General features: G+C 44.7%; 1 protein-coding gene across 3 annotated transcripts in view; it reads right to left on the bottom strand.

Moving 5' to 3' along the window:
* LOC144820657 (golgin subfamily B member 1-like) overlaps nucleotides 1-22,011 on the bottom strand; it is a 290,085-nt gene that overhangs the window by 260,472 nt on the left and 7,602 nt on the right. For 2 of the 3 annotated variants that reach the window (XM_078677950.1, XM_078677951.1), the window contains exon 2: nucleotides 2,554-2,713. The gene's annotated coding sequence lies outside the window, so the exon portion shown is untranslated. Of the gene's footprint in view, nucleotides 1-2,553; nucleotides 2,714-22,011 lie in introns of those variants that run through there. The other variant, XM_078677952.1, reaches the window with a different exon arrangement.

The following is a 22,011-nucleotide window of genomic DNA, read 5'->3' on the forward strand; positions in this document are numbered from 1 at the left end:
CGCTATTTTCAAAACCAACACAAACAAAAAATGTGTCATTTACAATACCAATAGCTCAAACTTTCCTAATGCGAGACCGATTGCATTGCAAATGCTTGTTTCAGAGGCTTCTGTCTGCGCTCAGTCCCAGGCAAACAAATATGCAAACCAATGGCACCCCATACAAATGTAAAAACTATTGGCTTTCCTAATGTTTGTTTTGTATGCTTTCATCATGGCTTAGTATTCTGATTTAGTTGCACTTGTTTGTGCTTGAAAAAAACATTTCTATTGTGGACTAAGATCTGACTGTACGACCAACTTTTGTAACTACTGCATTTTGAGGAATTGTACAACGTATCATCTTTTCTACACACAGGAATACTCTTTTCAGAATACTAACTTTTTCAATGAGTCAGGAGACTTGGAACAATATTTTATACTGTTTTTCTAAAACAAATATTAAAATATTCTGAAAGCGTGCTTGTAGTTATACATTTTAGTTCATGTTTACCTAAACGGACTACCAGTTGAAATGTTCATTAAAATTGTTTGCTTTGTATTACATTTATCCTTTGACTCTCCATTGTTCTAATGGAAATCTCTTAGACTCAAAGAAGGCACTTGCTGGTATAGCACTCTTTTTGGAAACTCAGTTTAAAAAAAGATTATTTATAGTAACTCCCAAATGTTGTGTCTCTTAACAACTGGAACAACTGGTTTCTTGTTCTTCTACCACTTCTACTGCCCACAGTAGGCGCCACGACCTCCTGTTGCCTCTTTACGCCACACTGATATTTTACGTCAGAGGCATGTGTCTGCAGAAAAGAATAGCAAATTGGAGACAAAACACTAAGGCATAAAAGTCCTCAGGCGACAGGGATGGTGGTTATCCAGTTCAGAGATCCAAAAAAGAAGGATGTCAAGTTACAGAAGAAGATCTAAGAGGAAACAAGGAGTGCAAATGAATAATAGGTACAAATAGCACCGAAATGTAACGGAACTGAAGACGCCCACAGGACTGAATCACAAAAACAGAACAAGGATTGGCAAAGTGAATAGGACTCGCCGTTGGGACCTAATGGCTTTGCCAATAATGCTGTGATCTGTGCAACATCACTAAAGAATAGAAAAAATGCCTTTGGTGCTTGGCCACTTATGCCCGACCCTACAAAAAGACAAAGATTGCTTTTTTTCTGTTTCAATACCGATTTGGGTTGACTCATTAATTAAAAAGAAGAAAACGTTGCAAGAGTGGTTTTTAAAGTGGGTGCGGGGGGAGGGGCAACATGGGGTCAGCAGCAACACAACGGGTACCGGAATGGAGAAAAAGCAACAGGTGAGAGACAAATGGGAAGTGGGTGGGGGAAGAAGCACACCGGTGTGAGAGGAGGACCCAGGTGGGGATAAGCAACATGGATGACTGAGTTGGGGAGGAGAAGCAAAGGGTGCGGGAGAAGCACACTTGCGAGAAAGCAACAAGGGAAGTACATGACGGCGAGTGCACCATGGAGGGTAGAGGGAAGAAGCACACAGACAGCCACATGTAGTGAAGGGGGAAGAGAAGTACAGGAGGGAGACAGCTGGAAAACATGCCCCCCCCAAGAAAAGCTAAATATAGTGCTTGAAAAGGAAGCCGCAAAAGCATAGAAACCAATCGAAATTGATGGTAAAGAGGCACAACTCCATTTTCCTGATATTCAAAACTGATCAGGGTCTTCTTATTTCCACAGTGCACGTTGTGTGTAACCCCTTCAGCCCTTATACTCTATGCACAATTCACGATGAAGCACTTAAAAACAGGAGTAATAGCAGTGACAGCCTGTCACTGCTATTACTCCTGTTTTTAAGTCAATGTTCCATAGGAGGGACAGCAAAAGATTGACAAGCTGGAACACAAATAAGAAGCAAGAAAATGGGAGTGACAAGGAAAGCCAACCAATGGTAAGCAAAGGGCGGGTTCCAAACCCCTCTGTGTTCATGGGAAGCCACAATATGCCTTGCAACACCTAAAAGGACCTGTAATAAGCACTGGCTTATCTGCAGAGATGAAATCTTTCCATACGACAAGAAAGTGCAGTTGAAAAGATAGGCCTGACACCAGTCCCATGCACAACTTTAAATATCCAAAGAAGATGGAGTTCAAGAGAGGAGACTGAGACCTCATTTCTGTAGCTGCAAATAAATCATAGTTATGAACATAAGAAAATTAGAGATAAAGAAAGAGGAAAAACATATCCACACAGTGAAGTGGACAGAAAGCAGATTGCAGCAGGAAGCCAACATAGTAAGTGTGAAGAAAATAAATAAGTCATAATGACAAAAATCATAAAATATTTAGGCAGGTATGTTAGACGTAAAATAGTGTAACAGTTAGAAAGATCAGGAAAGTTTAAAGAAGAGGTCAATAGGCCCACAGCACCATGTCAACCATGATGCCACGGTTCACAGACTTTACTGTGTCCTGAAAAATGAACAATATTTTATACTACATTCTTACACGAAGGCATTACTGTCAAGGCACATCAAGAATAAACTACAGTGCACAGGAGGAAAGCGGTTGAATTCACTCACCTGTCTCTGCTAGAAAGATAGTTTACACAGCCTTATGAGGGATGAAGTAGCGATGTACCAAAAACTTTTCCAGAAAATGGTGCTTGCATCAACCTGCAAACATGTGCCATGGGGCATGCATCAACTCTCTGCTGCGTCAACGAGATTAGAGGAACTGCTCCTAGCAAAAAAATATACAATCAATAATAAAATTTCGAGTAAGAAACTAACACTGTTTCACTGCCAACAGCATCAAAACCACCCCTTTAAAAAGGTGGACCTTGACACCATGTCACTGACAGTGACATTACACCTCAGAGCCAAACATACGAAAAATCCTAATACCACACCTCTAAGACAAAAACACAGACATCTGAGTGAAGGAGACATTGCGTCTTTGAACGAATACCCTGACTTTGTCTCACTGCTGATGAGTCAAACTCAAATATAGTTACTTTGGTGTCGTCTCACTCCTGATGATGTCACAATACACAGACACACTCAATTACAAATGTCTCACTGATGATTATATTACATCTGAGAGCGAAGATGGGTTAACTGCCTATAAAAATCACACCCTTGTGCTAGACAAACATGCAATATCACACTGCGGATGTCAAAACTCACAGCCAAAACAATAGCCACTAGCACAGCTAGTTGCTGATGACATAACATCACAGAATGAACTGACGGCCTCAATTCATATGACATCAAGTGCTAGAGCAGTACACACAGGCAGTACCACTAATCATAACATCACATATGTGATCAAAACACACATCTCTTGACTAAATTTATTTAATCCCAAAACCTCCCAGTGCCTAAATAATTTAGCATAAGAACCTGATCTTAAAGCATTCCTTCTTTCCAATTCCTTGATTCTACATACTTTTTTAGACCGCCACTGCTGAAATGTCAGGATTGCTTCTGACCACCAGTTTTGCAGAACAATTGATCTAGCAATCAAAACAAGAATATATATTCGTTTTCTTTGCAAGAGGTCCATGTTTATAACAGAGGAATACCCCATAACCGCAGTCTGAGCATCAATAGACTGGGTCAACTCTCAAGTATGAGAGCAGTACTGTTGGATCTCTAATCAGTATAATCTTATTCTTGGACAACACCAAAGTATATGAGTCCATAAACCCACCCCTCCTTCATACACCTAAAACATTTAGGTAAAATGAGATGATTTAATCTATGTAGCAAAGCAGGGGTTCTATAAAACAGCCACTTAGAATAAAAGTGCATCCGCCTAAATTTTGCCAATTTCATCAAAGTAAAATTACATTCATTCATCTTATTCAAGGTGTCAGGTGAGGCATGACTATCTTCATTGGAGTGCCACTTATCTGAAACTTTCTCATACACTTTTACTTTTATTTTGTCTAAGAATTGCAGCCCATCCGCTAATGGATCAGCACATTCTGGATTCAACCAAATGCTCTACCAATTCCAAACTTGCCTGAATTCTGCTTACATTTAATTCCATTTAAAAAACCTAACATTTTAATGAAGGACCATTTGAGTATATATTTATAAAACCTAATCTTAGGTTTAATATCACTCCAGACTTTCCACGATTCGTCATTTATAAAATCTGATATTGAGCTAAAATTGTTACATTCCCATTTTGAAATGACATTCTATTTCAAAAGGGAAACTCCACCCATGTAGACATCAGCCAATTGAGCTACACCGTTAATCATCGGAATTTTAAAATATTTATATGCCTTATAATAATAATATGCCTTGCTAATCTGAATTTTTTAAGAGCTCTGGTGAGGCATAGAAAATCTGTAATATAGTACTACTGAAAAAGAATTTAAAAAAAACTAAATTATCTAACCCATACTATCGTGGGGATTTGAAGAATCTAGAAGTGCTGAGTGCAAAATTCACCAAATAAACTCTCAAATTAGGAAGAGTTACTTCTCCCACTTTTAATGGCCGATATAAAGTTTATCGTGCTAATCGAGATGCTTTATTTGCCCAGATAAAAGCTGTAAACACACCCTCCATAACCTTAAAAAACTTGATCTGAGGGACCAATAGAATAGCAGCAAACAAAATGTCATACAGTGGCAAGACTGACATCCGGATTAAGGCAATATAACACATTATAGAGAGAGGCAGCTTGTTCCACTTAGAAAATAATGGCTCAACCTTATTAATTAAGGGGATATAATTCAATTTGAATAAGTTATTAACATTCTCCACAAAATATACCCCCAGACATTGCTTAGGTTTGGAATTGATTAATGGATGACATTCAGATAGTAAAGTGTCATGTGCGCAGTTACATTATAAAATCACAGTGTTCAACTTATTGATCTTATACCCTCCCAAGTCTTAACAGGTCTGATAAATTGAGAAAATCCTCTTCTGATTTTTAATATATGGTATCAAAAAATAGTCCTATGTTATCTGCAAATATTTAATAGGAGTCATACCGCCTACAGGTGGTTCTATAATTGGTATTGTGCAGATGGCAATAGATAATGGTTCTAAAAATAAAAACAAGGGCAAAGAGTATAGGTGACAGTTGGGAACCCTGTCTTGACCCCAGGCACCTTATAGGTCCTGATATTTCTGTGTTTTATAATTACTTGGGCTATATGCCCTTTAAACAGACTAACTGCTAAACTGAACCAATCAGATGGGGACTCCAAACTTCCTAAGAATAATAAACAAGCATTTACAATGCAATGGTTTCGCCTTTGTTAAAGTTAGAGCTATTGGCATTGCTCTTGACATTATTTTTATTTATGTTTTTTTTAACATAAATAAATGGCATTGTCATTTACATTGCCAACAGCTTAATCTCTTGCATATGTAAGACATATTGTACCCTACTGGACGAGCTCAGCAGACAGCAATTACTAACACACACACACACCCAGAGACACACACACCTAGGAGAGCAAGCACAGCGAGGGGGCAGGGAAGCAAGCGCAGCCAGGGGGCGGGGGTTTGAATAAAAAATAAATAAAATGGTGGGGCTGGAAAGAAGAGAGGAACACGTAGTGATATATAGACACGAAGAATAGCACACCAGAGTGAAAGCAAGTAGAGAGATGATGAAGCTGGAATTATGGAAACAGTTGCACATGAGGGAAAGAGAAGATGGGGGAGTAGAGAGCAACACAAAGCATGTGTGGCAGGCCTTTGGGGGGAGAAGCACATAAGGGAGAGAGCATGGAGGAGCTAAAGAAACAATTTAGCTACCTAAATGTGTGCAGCGGAAGAATAGAAGTAGCCAATCAAAAGAGTGGTAAAAAGAGCAAAGAGGCAATGCTTCAGAGAAGGGACAAACACAAGAAGACAAGCGATCCATTAAGAAGCAAGCAAGAGTAATAACAAAGCCAAACTATGGTACGCAATAGCAAAGCTGTAAGCCTACTGTAGGTTTCTGGCATGGTACACATAAGTCTTTGGCCTACAGACAGCTAAAAGCTATCTGGTAGGCAAGCAGCAACAGTACGAAATGTATAAATGAAGTATGAAAAATCCAAGAAACCTCACCACTGTCAACACATTTCAGATGGCAATTGACCAACCAAAGAACATTTTAAAATCAACTGAGAATGTTGAAAGTCATACAAAATCTCATACTCCACGTTATGGTCAGAGCTGCAAACGTTGGAACTATGTTCAAGTCCTGGCATCAGCTCAACATCCTGTGATAATGGATAAATCATTTTATCTTCCCTAAAGTAAAATTAGTTTCCCTAAAATAAAAATACATTTGAAATGTTCAATGTGACTGGTGCTTAAGGGCATTGCTCTAGTCAGTGCCTTTGTGATGTGTTCACACTGTATAAAGCTAATTAGACTAACCAGATGGTGGCGCATTTTTTGGGGCAATTCCGGGGACTAATTGTGATCCCAATCCGAGGCTGCCTCTGGGATATCATGGCTACACTTTTAACTATTTTGGTAAAACTCTCAGGAAGTTGGCGCCGTTCTGGTACCCCCTATCAAGGCTCAATTCTCCGTCTGAGTCATGGTGCTTGTGAAACAGACACGTCTGATTCAGCCAAACACAGCTCCCAGCCACGTGGGTACAGCTCCGTGCAGCTTGGCCTAGCTGTGGGAAGGAGGGCACATCACTCATGCTGCTCGGGTCTGTCTGGGGCAGGCTGGCTCGCTGTTCTGCGGCTTCCCCTGCTCTCGTGGCACAGACCTCGTGCGGCTTGGCACAAAGCATCGCTCTCGGGAGAGAGGCCCAGCACCCGTGCTGTCTGACATGCCTCCCACAACACAAACCCCAGAGAAATGTTTGCTTCACAGCTCCGAACAGGTGTGAAGTCTTTATTCAAGGCCAGGGGCTATCACGGGCGAGAGGAGAGAGATGAGGCTGTGGGGGCAGAGAGCGAAGGGACTAAGAGAAGCTAGAAATGATGAGAGAGAAAGTGGACGAAAAAGGGAAGGCAGTGAGAGGCATGAGAGAGAAAGAAAATGGGACTAACATGAGGAGAGAAAACAAGCAAACCAGAACTTGGTGACGTAACGGGCAGATGGGTATAGAAAGGTGGCGAGGATTTTAGAGCGTAAGAGGAAAAGGACCACACAAACCAAGAAAGAGGAGGGGAGGTAAAGGAGGGCTGGTGAGCCGAGAGGGGCAGAGCAAAGAAAATGAGGGACTGCGACAGAGAACGGGTGCGAGTGGCAGAGAAAGGGATGGGCAGGGTGGAGAAAGGGAGGGGGGTTTCTAGAAAATGCAGTAGGGTAAAAAGAAAATGACGAAAGCAGACGGCGGGAAGTGGCAGAACGGGCCATAGGAAAGCAACAAACAAACAGGCTAGGGGTGAGGAAAAGAGGCGGAAGTAAACACAGCGCAGCTGGGCCATGGAGGCGGCGGGGTGAGCAGCAGGCTGGGCGAAGGCGGGATGCACGAGTTTAACACATGCTTCCAGTTGGGCTTGGCCCGGGGCCTCCAGCAGTAGCGTGGCTCTGTGTGCCGCGAGACAGAGGGAAGTGCTGAGCAGGAAACCCTCCGGCTGGGTCCTGCAGCCACAAGCACAAAGGCCGGTCCAGGCGCGCGGCACAGAGGTAAGTGCTGCGCAGGAAGCCCCAGAACCCCCGGGTGCTCTCTTTGATCACAAAGAAAGCCCCACTAGTGAAGAGTTTCTCTTTTCGCGGAGTCTGTTCCCGTCCTGCCTTCGAAGCACGAAGTCGAGCAGGAAGCCTCCCAGTGCAGGGCCTTGGCTTAATTCAACTACTGGAAAGTGTGACAGAACAGGCGGATCTCGAGACTGCCATCACGCAGCGCGCAAGCTGCAGCATCCACCCCCGCCCCCTCCTGTCGATCCATTGCTACCACCTAATCCTGAATGCACTCACTAAGGGCGGGGCTCTCCTGCACCGGGGCCTCGCTGGCGGCCGCACTCCTTTCTCCCGGGCACTTTTCCCCTGGCAAAGAACAAGCGGCGGCGGGACTTCCGGCTTGCTTGCGGGCCGGCCGGACCAGATTCGGGGCGTTCCCGGTTTTTGGCTGACGTAGCCAAAAGCCAACAAGGAAAGGCACGGAAGCGGGGGGGGCGGGAAAGGCACTGAAGCGGGGGGGGGGGCGGGAAAGGCACGGAAGCGGGGGGGCGGGAAAGACACGGAAGCGGGAGGGGGGCGGGAAAGACACGGAAGCGGGAGGGGCGGGCGGGAACGGACAGCCACAGAAGAGCAGCGAGGGCGCAGCACTCCACTTCGGCCAAAGGCTTTTCCAAAATGACGAAAACATCACGGGACAAAAAAAAAAAAAACGAAACTCCGCCCACCGCCCAATGACGATGCGAAAAGGGTGGAGAGGGAAAAACGTTGCCGGAACGCCCACCAGTCGCCTCGGGATTTGACAGACGCCTCTGTTTGCCAATGGCTAGCGTCCATTTATGAAGCTAGCCAATGGCAAACAGAGGCCGTCCGAACATCCATACTGTTGACAAAAGTTTTCGATCTGGGAGGAGCACTTCGTGCTCCTTTCGCCAGGTCGAAACCTAAAAGGCTATCCTAATGCACAAAATAAAAGGCCTTTTCAGCGTCTAAAAACATCACCTGAGCGGGGACTCTTTTCTGTGCAAAATAATCTACGGCTTCTGCTAAAAGGTTTGTATTAGAAAATAACGGTCTCCCATTACGAGAAGGCATTTTCCTTCTTTAGTTTTCTATTATCAGTTTCACAGCACAGGAGACCCTCCCCCACCCACTACCACCCCCACGGTCTGTTAGAGGACTCTGGACCCCAGTTATGGCAGTCTTACTATGAAAAAGAACATAGGGGAACACTTACCTTGCTGGCTAGGGCCCAGGTCGCTATTGTTGCAAATGGAACAGAGGAGGGATACTAAATATGCTTTTTGTTGTTAAGTTTATTTTTTACACAAAGCTGCAGAAAACCTGCTTTGGGCATCTGGCCTTGAAGTAATGGCCCTGTTGAGTGGCAAAAGTAGATGGCCAGCTTCGCAGAGTTGTAGGTATCATGGGTGCTGCAGTTGCAGGATATACTTGCTGTGCCAGTGTTTCTTTGAGCCTTGAGGCAATGGCCCAAGGGAGGGGAAAAATAAAGCAGAAGAGACACCTGGATTTTGGCTTCAGAGAGATGCCAGGGATGATGCGAGATAGGAGCCGAGGTTATTAACAAACATTAGAGGTGACAGTAATGCAGTACCCATCAATAGTGAAAACGGTGCAGTGACACTTTTGCCCAGGGGCCCACTGCATCACAATTATATATGTTTTACAATAAAAAGGGTGCATGGGGGTTCATTTTCCTTGCTAGCTTTAGGGCATATTGCGTCCTTGGTGGAAAAAAGGGTGTAGTAGCTCATTTTCTTTCAGAAAGAGACCGGACTTGTTTCGATATTGAATTCATGGTCAGACATGGTGGGGAAGGAGTGAAAGAAGAGGAGATAGCCCGACTCTCAAGGCTACAGCCATCATTACTGTAGCAGACAGAGTGCATTGGGGCCCACAACATCCTAATTAAGGGCAGTATCGTTTTTGGTCAATCCTGTTCGTTTGATGCTGTTGTGGATTACGAGCTACAGAAAAGCACCCCTGAAATTATCTCATCATTCACACCTCTGGTGATCATCCCTCCCCAAATCCTTAGCAAATAGTTTTGAAAGGGGGGCCCAACTTCAAAGCATTTTCCTTAGGGTTGGGCTCACAGCAAAAAGGTTTGAAGACCTCTGCACAAGTCATTCGGGGACACTTCTTTCCACTTATTGGCTCATACACTCCATCCGATTTAATTATTCACATAATTACCCACCTCAAATTCCCTCTCACACTTCTTCACATTTATACACTGCTTTTAAATCTTTTTGTTCTCACACTTCGGCCCTCAGTACAAGTGAACAGTCAACAGGACTGGTAAATTCGACCGCTGCTTGTTTGGTAGCTCCAGGGTTGGAAAACAATGCCATTATGAGTTAGATCTGAAGATCCACTAAGAAATAGGTGTTTAATGGGAGAATCTGATTTACCACCTGATACTGCTATCTTTATTAGTTCTTCACAGGGTTTTGACCCAAAGATATCAGCAGCTCCAAATAGCCAAGGGCCCAGGCGGACGAATCTAGGTGGGGGTCCACCGCATTAATCGTAACACCAGGAGCAGTTATACCAGTTACTGGCCCACCAGAGATAACAAGCAGCATGTCACTGTCCTTCAGTCATACTGTAACTCACTGTTCGCAGCTGTTTGTAATCACATGCTGGATCGCTCACACATCATCATACCTCAGTTATACACTCACTCAACTCACACCCAGCCGCTCCGTCACCCTTCAGACTCACACTTAACCACTCGCAAACTCCTTGTGACATCATCTTACCCACAATGTACACTCTCACCCACACTCCACCACACGGACTCCCTAAAACATCCTCTTATACGCTTGGAAACATCCAGTCTCTCAGACTCGTTCACACTCATACATTTAGCCACTTGTACACTCCCTCAGACCTTTTCTTGGTCACACTCACTAACCAACTGGGTTTCACTCCCACGCTCCCTCAGAGTCTTTCTCCATCACTGACAGGGTCTCACTCGCGCACTCCCTCAAAGTATTTCTCCCGCTGGCTCACTGGCCGGGTCTCGCTCGAACACTCCCTCAGAGGCTCAGGTCTCCTCTTTCACCATGCAATGACTGGGTCTCACTGGCCCACTCCCTCACTAGGCCTGTTGTTTTATAAATATATTGAAAATGGGGGTGTCTACAAGTGTGCACGATGCCGTGTCTTTAATGAAGTTTACCATTATTCCTGGACTCATATTGAAGTGTGTGCTACATCATAAGCCTGTAACGCTTGACACTGGCTGATACTACTTTGCATATCTCGGAGCCTCTGGTCTTAAAAACACCTCTGTATTCCAAAAGCGCCCACGGCCCTTTCATAAGACAGATTCAGAACAAAAACAGGTTGTATTACAGATACACACCAGGGCAGCTATAACATGATAACAAATTTTCCAAATACACCACCTGTCTTAAGCTCTGATTTAACTATTGATGCTGTGTTAGTGTTGTTTTGCTTGAAAACAGAAGACAGTTTTGCTGCCAACATTCAGTCATGCATTCACCTGTCGATAGCTGTTACTGCTGGTCATTACATTAAGAAGTGTGTGTGAACTGTTCTTGTGCAAGCATTGCTCTGAAGGAGGTGTGACTTGACAGGACAGCTTGTTTCTGAGGCACTGCACACAGACATCAAGGCAATGGCCACCGCTTGAAAGAGAATGTATGATTCAATTTGACCGACACTCCCCTGCATAGACATTTTAATCAGAGGCAAAGGAGAAATCAGACCTGATTTGGGAGGAGAGCCTTTGCAGATGAGAGCTGTGGTGTAGGCACGAAATGTCACTGCCAAATGTTACAGAAGGGCTGGGCACAAAATAATTTACTGCTTAATTATGTATTACCTTCCGATTGAAAAAAAAGACTTTGGGAAAAACAATGGTGATATATTTTTATAAGCTGGATAGATAATTTGAAGTGCCACCACTGAGAGCTCTGGAGCAAAGGCTAAAGGCAGAGCACATTTCTCATAGAGCCCATTAGTGGCTTAAAAAAGGTATTCTGAATACTTGGTCGTCCAATCTTTGGCCTCTCTGCTGAACAAACAGAATAATGCTCACTTATTCCAGATAAAATTGAGTTTCTCTTCAAATGTGTGCGAAAGAGGTACAGAGTGTCCAAAATATTGATGAAAAGGCAAAAGTAAACGAAAATACAGTGGTTACAGGCGAGTTGCTGCATTGTGTGAATTCAAGAGTCAGTGAAAGGAGGCTGCTTTAGGTAAGATATGCCGATGGATGAGATGTGAACAGAAAAGGGTGCATGAGAATGAGCATAACCGGCATGATTGAGACACTGCAGACCACTACCCCTTCCACAAGCGTCAGTAATGTTTGATTCGCTGTCTCACAATTTCCGAAATGAAGAATTTGTAATACTATTTACAACAAAATCATGGTTACTCATTTATCTTAAATAGCTAACAACCATTGACAAAGCCAAACGTTCTGTCTGGATTGAAAATGTAGGTCAGTTGATTGGTTATATAGCTGGATGCAATAACTAAAATCTCAGACAAAAATCAGAATACTGGTTGGGTGGCACACTATAGGAATCACAGAAATGTAGTTTAGTTGTTTAAGCCATGCCCCAATTTGCTAGAACATATACCCTTTGCCCACTTTTATTTCAAAATGGTCCCCCACCTTCCCCAACACCCCTTAGGACAGTCGTTCTAGCGTGCAACAGGGCATTCATCCTGAACTTTTAAACCAAGTACTTTCAAATGTCACCAGCCACCACTGTTCTCACAGTTAACTGTCCCACAGATGGCATTTACACTTTTCTCTACAAATTCTACTTTCTATTTCGGTCTTCGCTTGTTTTTTTTCACTGCTAGTACCAGTAGTAAGCCCCTTAGGTTTTCTTTTGAATTTCTCGAGGAATTTTCAAGCTTAAATCACTACACTAGGGCAATATTGTTCATTTCAACATTCTCTTTTGAGACAAATTTAACCTAAATCTATTATTTTCTTTCAGGGCTTTCTCGCATTATGCTTCTGAAACCAACAACAATCTTCCACTAAGAAGATAGATGAATGGTGCGTGCGTGTAAATTTGAAAATATGAATTTTATTCACCTATGCTTACAACACCTTGCTTATGAAATTTAATTCACGCTCTCCTCTGCAGTTATACAGTCTTAACAAGTCAACCTGGTAGAGAAACTAAGTTATTGGAGGATCCAGGGCTTCTGGAATTAAGGATGTACGATGACTTAAAATGCCATTGTTTCACCAGGTTACATTTTCTAACAAAGATTTCCTGCTCCCTCTCTAAAGTTCTGGAACCTTTGCCTGTTGGAATTTGCCCGTCTTCAAACGTTCTGCTAGCTCAAAAAGCATTAGAAAACTACTGCTTCAAAATGACCTTTTATGAACTAGGCTAATCTCCATTAGTCACAGGTTCTATACACTCACCTTTTTTTCTAATAAACATTTCTTGTATTATTTCTTTTATACCTGCTTTTAGTCATTTTGTTTTCTGTTCCTTCACCTTCTTTCCTCTATTTCGGTTATTGCATTATTTTGACAAACCCATATGTACAGAATCCAGTCGAGACACTGCCAATAAATATTAGAAATCTTGGTCTAACAACAGTCACTCCATCACTAGCATTTAACCTGCTCTAAATATATTGTCACTGCGTTTATATTATGCCCAGAGACTCTAAAAGAACTTCCAATATATTCAGAAGCACTAAATCATTACTAGGGAATATGTGCAGGGTCTCTACCTCATTAACACCTCCTAATCTATCCTAGCTGAACACCTTATCTGTGCAGACTATCACTGAACCGCTCATATTGCCTTAGTTTCTCCAACACTGAACTGCTCTTTTTAATCCCTATAGCACTGAACTTCTCTGCCTATGGCCTCTGTGTTACTACACAATCTCAAACAAAAAGGGTGTCTCTTCATAGCCGAATGCTCAGGGTTTCACCATAACCAAACAGCTAATCTGCTCAGAACATCTCCACTTCCTGTTTACAGCTCAGGTGTGGGGTAAGTGAACTTGAACAAACAGTTTGTTTACATATACCATCCAAACTAGGAAAACGCAAAGGCCAAAGAAAACACAAAGGACAGCAACATGCAGAAGGGAATTACAGGGTGTGTACACAGCTTCAGTAAGCAGTGGAGGGATGTTTTCTAGGGAGGGGAGACAGCAGGGTGTAATTGGGTCCTCAGGAGAAGAGAACATGGTCTTATGCAAGAGAGAGACGTCAAACATGGTACAATACAAAGGAGATGGAGCAGGAATGGTATAGGTGAGCGGAGAGAAAGCTAGTGATAGTGACAAGAGGCCACGATTCTAGGTAAGGGTAACCATAGACATGGTATACCTAATGAGATACGGAGAAATATAACAGTTATCCAGCTGTGTTTCCCAACATTTCTCAGGCAATACAATGATTAAGTCACGACTGAGTATTGTCATGTCCTGTGTTTGCATGTAAAAGGCCCCTAACCGCTTAAGCCGCGGTGCGGCAGTCAGCGTAGTGGGCGGGGGCCGCTACGGTCAACGGACGTGCGCAGCACTACGAAGGTAGTGTGCACGACGGCCGTTGGCCGACATAAGCATGCAAGGGGCTATTGGTCCTCGGCAGACGCCTTACAAGTATTACGTTATCTGTGGTTTATAAGGCTTGTGACGCAGAGCATTCAGTTAATGATTGCATCCAGAAGAATAAATATGTACAAACCAGAGCTCCATGTGTGGCGTGGTCGGTTACACGCTCCCCGGGCTGGGGACGCCGCTACAACTGGCGACAAGATAGGGGATGCGTGCCCCCATGGATATAAAATTGCTCTCCCCGAGAGGCTGCCTTGGTACAGCAAACTTATCATGCGTCTCATGTGAACCCCAAGAAGTGAACTACAGTTGGCATATGTGGAGTCAAATCGTAACTCCAGTTTTTTAGAGGTTCTCGAAGAAGGTCAAGACCCTACCTGAGTAGAACAGCCAGTAAGTATGCCACAAATCTACTGGTAAGGCTGAAAGAAGAGATACCGTGCCATAGCGTAACACAGAGCCCCGAGCAGAAGCAATAAAGGCAGTGACAGCCAGCAGTGAAGAGCAAATGCAAGAAGCAAAACCATTACTCACCGTGAAGAAAGAAGATGGCACGCATCGACCTCAGCTTAGGCGAGATGGCCCGAGTACGAGTGAGCAGACTGATACTTGAAGATGTGCCAACAGGCCAAGAGACGCTGAAGATTAAATGCTGCCTGAACATCATGTACTCTCAAAGTCACTAGGAAATATCACAAAATACGATGCTGCTGCATTCTTAAAAACTAACATTGGCATTCAATACTGCCAAAAAGCAGACTATTGGTGCCAGATGGACTTTCTGGATCAAAGCATTCGATGACTTCATAAATACTATAGAAGAAGCAGATGACAAAAATATCATCAATTACTTAAAGAACCTTGCAAGTGACGGAGTAAAAGAAGTGATAAAGAAGACATCACAAGCTGATGAAGTATCATACCGTCAAATCGAGAAGAAATTGGAAGTCATGTTCAATCCAAAGTCGAATGTCGATTATGAAAGGTACATTTATTCAACCAAGCAAGATAACAACCAGGTAAGATGATAGTTGTTGAAAGACTTGATATGCTCATAAAACATTGTAAGTTCAGTGAATTCAATGATGAAGAAGCCATGCATTTTAGAGTTATCAATGGTTGCTTCTCCGATTCATTCCATTGGAGCATGCTGCAGAAACACACAGGTTGGAGAAAGTGCTCATGGTTGTAAGAGCTGGGGAACGTGCTGATTATAAGGCTCCTGGTATGGAAGCTGGAACAACCCAAAATGAATCAGCATGGAATATGAAAAGTAAGCAGAAACACAAGGCAGAGGCCACAGTGATGAATTCAGAGAAAAATAAATGGTGTTTCTGATGAGGGTTTTCCTTTACACATGAAGGTAAATGTCCCGCCATTGGACACATATACAAAGGCTGCAGGAAAGAAAAGGATTTCGGTGCAAAGTTAAAGAGAAAATAAGAGCATCACGGAGAGACAAGAAGATGGACACCAGAAAGTTCCAGAAGTACTCTAGCCACTCTCACAAGACAAAAACGGTAACATCGACTAAGGCAGGTGGAAACTAAATGTAGTCGATCGTTAGCAAAGCCATCTTACAAAGGTTCAATAACGTCATCATCGAGTGACAGTGAGGAGGATGGATGTGCAGTTATGATGCAGTTATGATGTCAGTCACAGACCAACATGCGATTGTAGGATTGGTCGCTTGCAAAGAAGAACATGGGTGCTTGCAAAGAAGAACACAAATCCCAAAAGAATTGCCACACAAAGAACAAGGTTTGTTTGGACATTGTCCTAAAATCATGCTTCTGGTGAATGGTTGCTCTACAACTTGTCTTTTATTATAGAGTGAGGTGCGTGGATGAACATCATACCGGCAGAAAAGTCCAAATAACTATTTCCGATACCACATCTCATGCCGTCAAAAACAAAGGTGTACACCTGGGCAGCATCTATACCTCTGCAGAGTCAAGGATCGTTTGTAGCGACCATGTGGCACAAGAAAACAACTGTGCAAGTGCTAATTCATGTCCTGCAACGTAAGTCGCCGAGAGCATGCTTATTAAGTTTTGAAACTGCTGCTGACATGGGACTCATCTCTTACAAACTCCAACTTGAATGCCACTTCTGAAATAGTGAGTCACTTCCCAACATTGTTTCATGGACTTGGGAAATTTAAGACAACGAAGTTGCAGCTTCACATTAATGAAGACATTCGCCCTGTTGCACAGTGTCTCCATTGCATTGCTTTTTACTTACAGGAAGCCATTGAGAAAGAACTAGAAACACATATTCGACATAATTGAGCGCTCTACTTGTGCGACGCAGGGGGTTTCACCCATTGTGGTGGTGCCAAAAAAAGACAGTGGAGGTTCAGTGCGCATTTGTGTTGATATGCGAAAGGCCAACAAAGCAATCGAAAGCGAAAGACATCTACGTTCCACACACTGCGGACATGATCAGGCAGCTGAAAGGCGCCTTAATTTGAACTAAGGCTACCCTCAACTTGCACTGAAAGAAAACTGAAGGTACAGTATTACTTTTAAACTCATGTTGGTTTGTTCTGATATATGAGACTCAGTTTTGGTGTGTCGTCAGCTGCAAAAATCTTTCAAGATCTCATTCGCCGAAAGATTCAGTCTGTCACACATGCTTTTAACTACAGTGATGATATACTGGTCAGTCGAGGAGGGGGTCCTGCTGGTCTGCCAAAGGCGCTTTGGTTCAGGCAAAGAGCCAGGTCTTGAGGTCCTTCCTGAACTGAGGCAGTGATGGTGACTGCTTGTGGTGGAGTGGCAGGGTTTTCCAAGTCTTCGCTGCAAGGTAGGAATAAGGATCTTCCTCCGGTTGTTGTCTTGCGATAAGTGAGACGGTAGCCAGGGCCTGTTGAGCTGAGTGGAGGACTCAGGTGTGTATGTGGAATGTGAGGCGGTAGTTGAGGTCCACAGTTCCGCATAGTGTAGGGCTTTTTAGGTGTGTATGAGGAGCTTGAAGGTGATTCTTTTGTTGACTGCTAGTTATGTGGCTGCAGCGGGGGATGTTGTGGACAAGACTTGTGGAGGTGTGCTGGATGTTCTGCAGTTTCTTGATGAGTTTCTGGGGGATGCCAGGGTAGAGTGCATTGCTGTAGTCGATTCTGCTGCTGACGAGTGCGTGGGTGACAGTTGTTCTGGACTCGGTACTCGGTGGGGATCCATTTGAATAACTTTCGGAGCAGGCGTAGTGTGTGGAAGCAGGTTGATGCGTTGATCTGGCGGTTCATGGTGAACGAGAAGTCCAGGATGATATAGAGGTTCCACACGCGGTGTGTGGGGGATGTTCCAAGTGCTGCGGACCACCAGGAGTCGTCCCAGGCAGAGGGAGTGGGGCCCATGATGACGACTTCGGTCTTCTCCGAGTTGAGCTTGAGGCAGCTGCTCTTCATCCAGGCAGCGGCAGCCTTGATCCCGTTGTGAAAGTTGTTCTTAGTGACTGTGGGTTCATTGGTGAGGGAGAGAATCAGCTGGGGAGACAATGTTGAGGCTGTGGTTTCTAACGATGGCTGCGGACGATGCCACCTGAGGTACTACGCAGTTGATTTCTGTGGGTTCTGAGAGGAATGGAGGTAGTCTGACTCTCTGCGTTTGGCAGGTGACAAAGAAGCAGATCCATTGCAGGGATTTGTTGCAGATGCCGGTGTTGTGGAGTCTTGTGCTTAGGGTACAGTGAGAGACGGTACTGAAGGTGGCTGAGCAGTCCAGGAGAATGAGGGCTGCAGTTGCGCCTCGGTCGAGTAGGACAAGGATGAAGTCTGTGGCAGCAAGGAGCGCGATCTCTGTGCTGTGGTTGCTTCGGAAACCGGATTGGAAGAGGTCCAGGATGTGGTTCGCTTCGATGAACTGGGAAAGTTGGGCGTTGATGGCCTTCTCGATGACCTTGGCTGGAAAGGAAAGAAGAGAGATAGGTCTGAAGTTCTTGAGGACTGTCAGGTCAGTAGAGGATTTCTTCTGCAAGGGGTTGATCTCTGCGTGTTTCCAGTTTTCCAGGAAGGTGGCGGATTTGATGGTGCGGCAGAGTTCGGGACGATGGTGGTGCCTGCTCTACTGAAGATGTGATGCAGGCAGGGGTCCGAGGGTGCTCCGGAGTAGATGCTTTTCATGATCTTGAAGGTGTCGTCCGCAGTGAGGGAGGTCCAGCTGAGTAAGGTCTGTTGGGGTACAGCTTCGTAGGGTGTGGTGGTTGCCGGTGAGGTGGGAGGGTCTTGGGTATCAAGGCTGTCAAAGCGGTCTTATATCTCCTTGATCTTGCAGTGGAAGTAGGTGCCAAGGTTGTTGCAGAGGTCTTGGGAGGGGGATGTCTGCTGTCTCTGTGCTGGTTCTGGCAAATTCTTTGACCACGGCGAAAGTTCCTTGCTATTGAGTGGATTGGCATTGATCCTTTCTTTGAGGGCGGTTTTCTCTGTTATTTTGATGAGGTGGTGGTGTGGGGTGACAGCAGTCTTGAAGGCCGAGTGGTCTTCCGGGGTTTTGCTGTTCCTCCATTTCTTCTCAAGCCGTCTACAGGTGCGTCCGGGCTCATAAAGGGTGGGAGAGAACCAGTTTGCTTTCTTGGAATGTCACTTGCCTGAGGCTTTCTTCAGGGGAGCCAAAGTGGTGGCGCTGTCGGAGATCCATCGGTGGAAGTTGCATGTTGCTGTGTTGGCGTCTGTGGATGTCGATGGAGGGGTTTTGCTGAGGGAGGTGGTGAGCTGTTCTTCGGTGAAGTTGTTCCAGCTTCTATAATGGGAGGATGGTGTTTGGTGGGTTTGGTGAACGAGAAGTGGACGCTACAGTGGTCGGTCTACTGGAGCTCAGTAATGTAGCTAAAGGTTATGTTGTCGCTGGCGGAGAAGATGGGGTCGAGTGTGTATCCTGCTGAGTGGTTTGGGGGGTGACCAGTTTTTTTGAGTCCGACGGTGGCGAGGTTCTCCAGCAGGGACGAGGTGTTTTGGTCACTGGGGTTGTCCAGGTAAAAGTTGGGTCAGCCAAAGAGGATGTAGTCTGGGGAAGCAAGAGCGTGGGGTATGATGAAGTCAATGATGGAATCGCTAAAGGGTGGGCAGGGTCCAAGGGGTCTGTAGATGAGGGTGCAGTGGAAGGTGGAGTCCGGGTTGGTCTGGACCTGGAAGTGGAGGTGCTCCATGTTTATTTATTTATTTAGTTGCTGGTTTGTATAGCGCTTGAATCAACTCCAGCTGGAGTATCTCTGCGCTTGTGGAGCCAGTGGTAACGGAGGTTATGAGTAAATTAATCTAAATCTCATTTCTGAACAGAGCAGTTTTCAGACGTTTGCGGAATGTAAGATGTTCTTTACATTGTCTCAGAGGCATAGGGAGTCTGTTCCATAGGGTGGGTCTAGAGATAGATAGAGTTTACACCCGTGTCTGGTCTTCTTGGCACGGGGGACCACCAAAAGAAGATTGTTACTGGACCTGAGAGATCGGGTTGGAATATAGGGAACAAATTTTCTTTCAAGGTAGACGGGTTCTTGTCCATTTAGACATTTATGGATCAGACAGCATACCTTAAATTTGGCTCTTTGTCGGATTGAGAGCCAGTGCAGCTGCTCAAGGAGGGGTTTGGAGGGAGTTCTCGGGGGGACATTGAGAACAAGGCGAGCCGCCATGTTCTGAATGACCTAAAGCTTGGCCAACACGCCTTCGTTGGCTGAAAGCAACAGGCCATTACAATAGTCGATCCGACTTAGAATCAATGCCTGAACAAGAGTTTTCCTAGCAGAGTCAGGTAGCAAAGGAAAAACTTTGCGTAGTAGGCTGATAGTATGGAAGCATATTCCAGAAATATAGTTAGTGTGCTGTTTGAGTGACAGATCATGGTCGAATCGGATCCCCAGATTCTTCACGACCTGTTTGGGTTCAGGAACTGCTCCTAGATCTTGCGGCCACCACTCTGGAGTCCATAGCATTTTAGCTTCTCCAAACAGCATTACTTCTGTTTTGCTGACATTACACTGAAGAAGATTGGAGGACATCCAGTTTGCCACTGCTTTCATGCCTGATGAAAAAGAGCTCCTAACATCAGCGGAGAGAGTCTTAAAAGGGAAGAGGAGCTGTGTATCATCAGCGTATGATATTGGGATGAAACCATACCTACGCATCACTCTTGCCAGGGGTGCCACATAAATGTTAAAAAGGGTTGGGCTTAAGCAGGAGCCCTGAGGCACCCCTTTTGAGATCTCTACTTCCGCTGAACGATACGCACCCATGGTGACTCTCTGGGTGCGATCTGATAGGAAGCTCTTCAACCAGTCAAGGGCTTTGTTCTTAATGCCGGCGTTCGACAACCGATCAGTCAAGATGGTGTGAGACACGGTGTTGAACGCTGCCGACAGATCCAATAGAACCAAATTGACTGAGAGGCCCTTGTCCTGGTACATATGTAGATCATCAGTGACACACAGGAGGGTGGACTCCGTGCTGTGTTTTGGCCGGAACCCTGACTGGGAATAGTCCAGGGCGCCTGCAAGTTCAATGTATCCGGATAGGTGATGGTTTACGTGTTTTTCAATCAGTTTCCCCAAGAATGGAAGTAAGGAGATGGGTCTGAGGTTAGCTAGGTCAGTCCATGGGGTGGCAGTATTTTTCCTAATGGGTCTGACAAGGGCTCGTTTCCATTCTTTGGGAACGGTACCTGAACTGAGTGAGAGATTCACCAATTTTTCAATCGTGGGGCAGAGTTGTTCTGCTAGGACAGGCATTATTCTAGCAGGGATGGTATCATCTGGACTACCACTCTTAATCTGTGGTATTAGTGAGGTGGTTTCTTGTAAGGAGATGGGAGGGAAGGTATCTAAAGAGTGTGTGTCCAGTTTTAATTCCGAATCCACCAGGGGAAGTGCCAGATCTGTGATGATTGCCTTGTTGGCGCAAACTATTTTGTCGTAGATTTTATCAATTTTGTTGGTGAAGTAGCAGGATATTTCGTCGCACAGCTGCTGAGTTGCCATGTCAGAGGATTCACATGCAGCTGGCTTAACAAATGTTTGCAAGATTTGGTAGAGGACCCTTGGAGAGTTCCCTGCATCTTTTATTTGTGATGCGATATAGGTTTTGCGTGCTACGCGAATCGCTTTATGGTAGAAGGAAAGTGCATCCCAATACTTTTCCTTATCCTCTTGTAGGTGGGAGGTTCTCCACCTTTTTTCTAGTTTCCTGGCACTTAGTTTAAGTGTCCTTAAGTGGTCAGAAAACCAGATTTCTTGTTTGTTGGCCGGTCTTGGTTTGAACTGTTTCATTGGGGCAATTTTATCTATTGCTTCCTTAGTTGCTCTTTCAAATTTATTGAGGATGGTAGCAATATTTTCCTGAGGGGCGGAGAGAGGGCAGTTAAATTTTTCCTTAAAGGTGGTGTCAGTGACTTTGTGCCACTGTCTGCGGACACTAGATAATAAAATTGGGCGTGAAGGGGTGGGTACAAAGTAAGGAGTGATAAATTCTACAATAAAGTGGTCAGTCCAATTGACCTGTGTTGCAGGTGGACAGGAGACTAGCGGGACGTTGGAGAATATCAGGTCCAGGGTATGACCTGCCTGATGTGTAGGCCCACTGTTCCTCTGTATTAGTCCTAGGGAGGACAGGTCTGTTGATAGGGATTGTGCCTCATTACAATCTGACCTATCACTATGTACATTAAAATCTCCAACTAGCATGAACTCACTGTCATTGTTGACGTGTGGGGCTAGTAGCTCTAGCAGCGTATTGGAAAAGTTATTACATGAGCCATGAACATTGGCTGAGAAGTCGTCCACGTCGGTGGTGAGGCGGAGGATGCTTTTGTGTACAACGGTGATGCCTCCCTC

This window comes from Lissotriton helveticus, chromosome 1_1 (assembly GCF_964261635.1).
Source record: "Lissotriton helveticus chromosome 1_1, aLisHel1.1, whole genome shotgun sequence".
Taxonomy (NCBI): domain Eukaryota; kingdom Metazoa; phylum Chordata; class Amphibia; order Caudata; family Salamandridae; genus Lissotriton; species Lissotriton helveticus.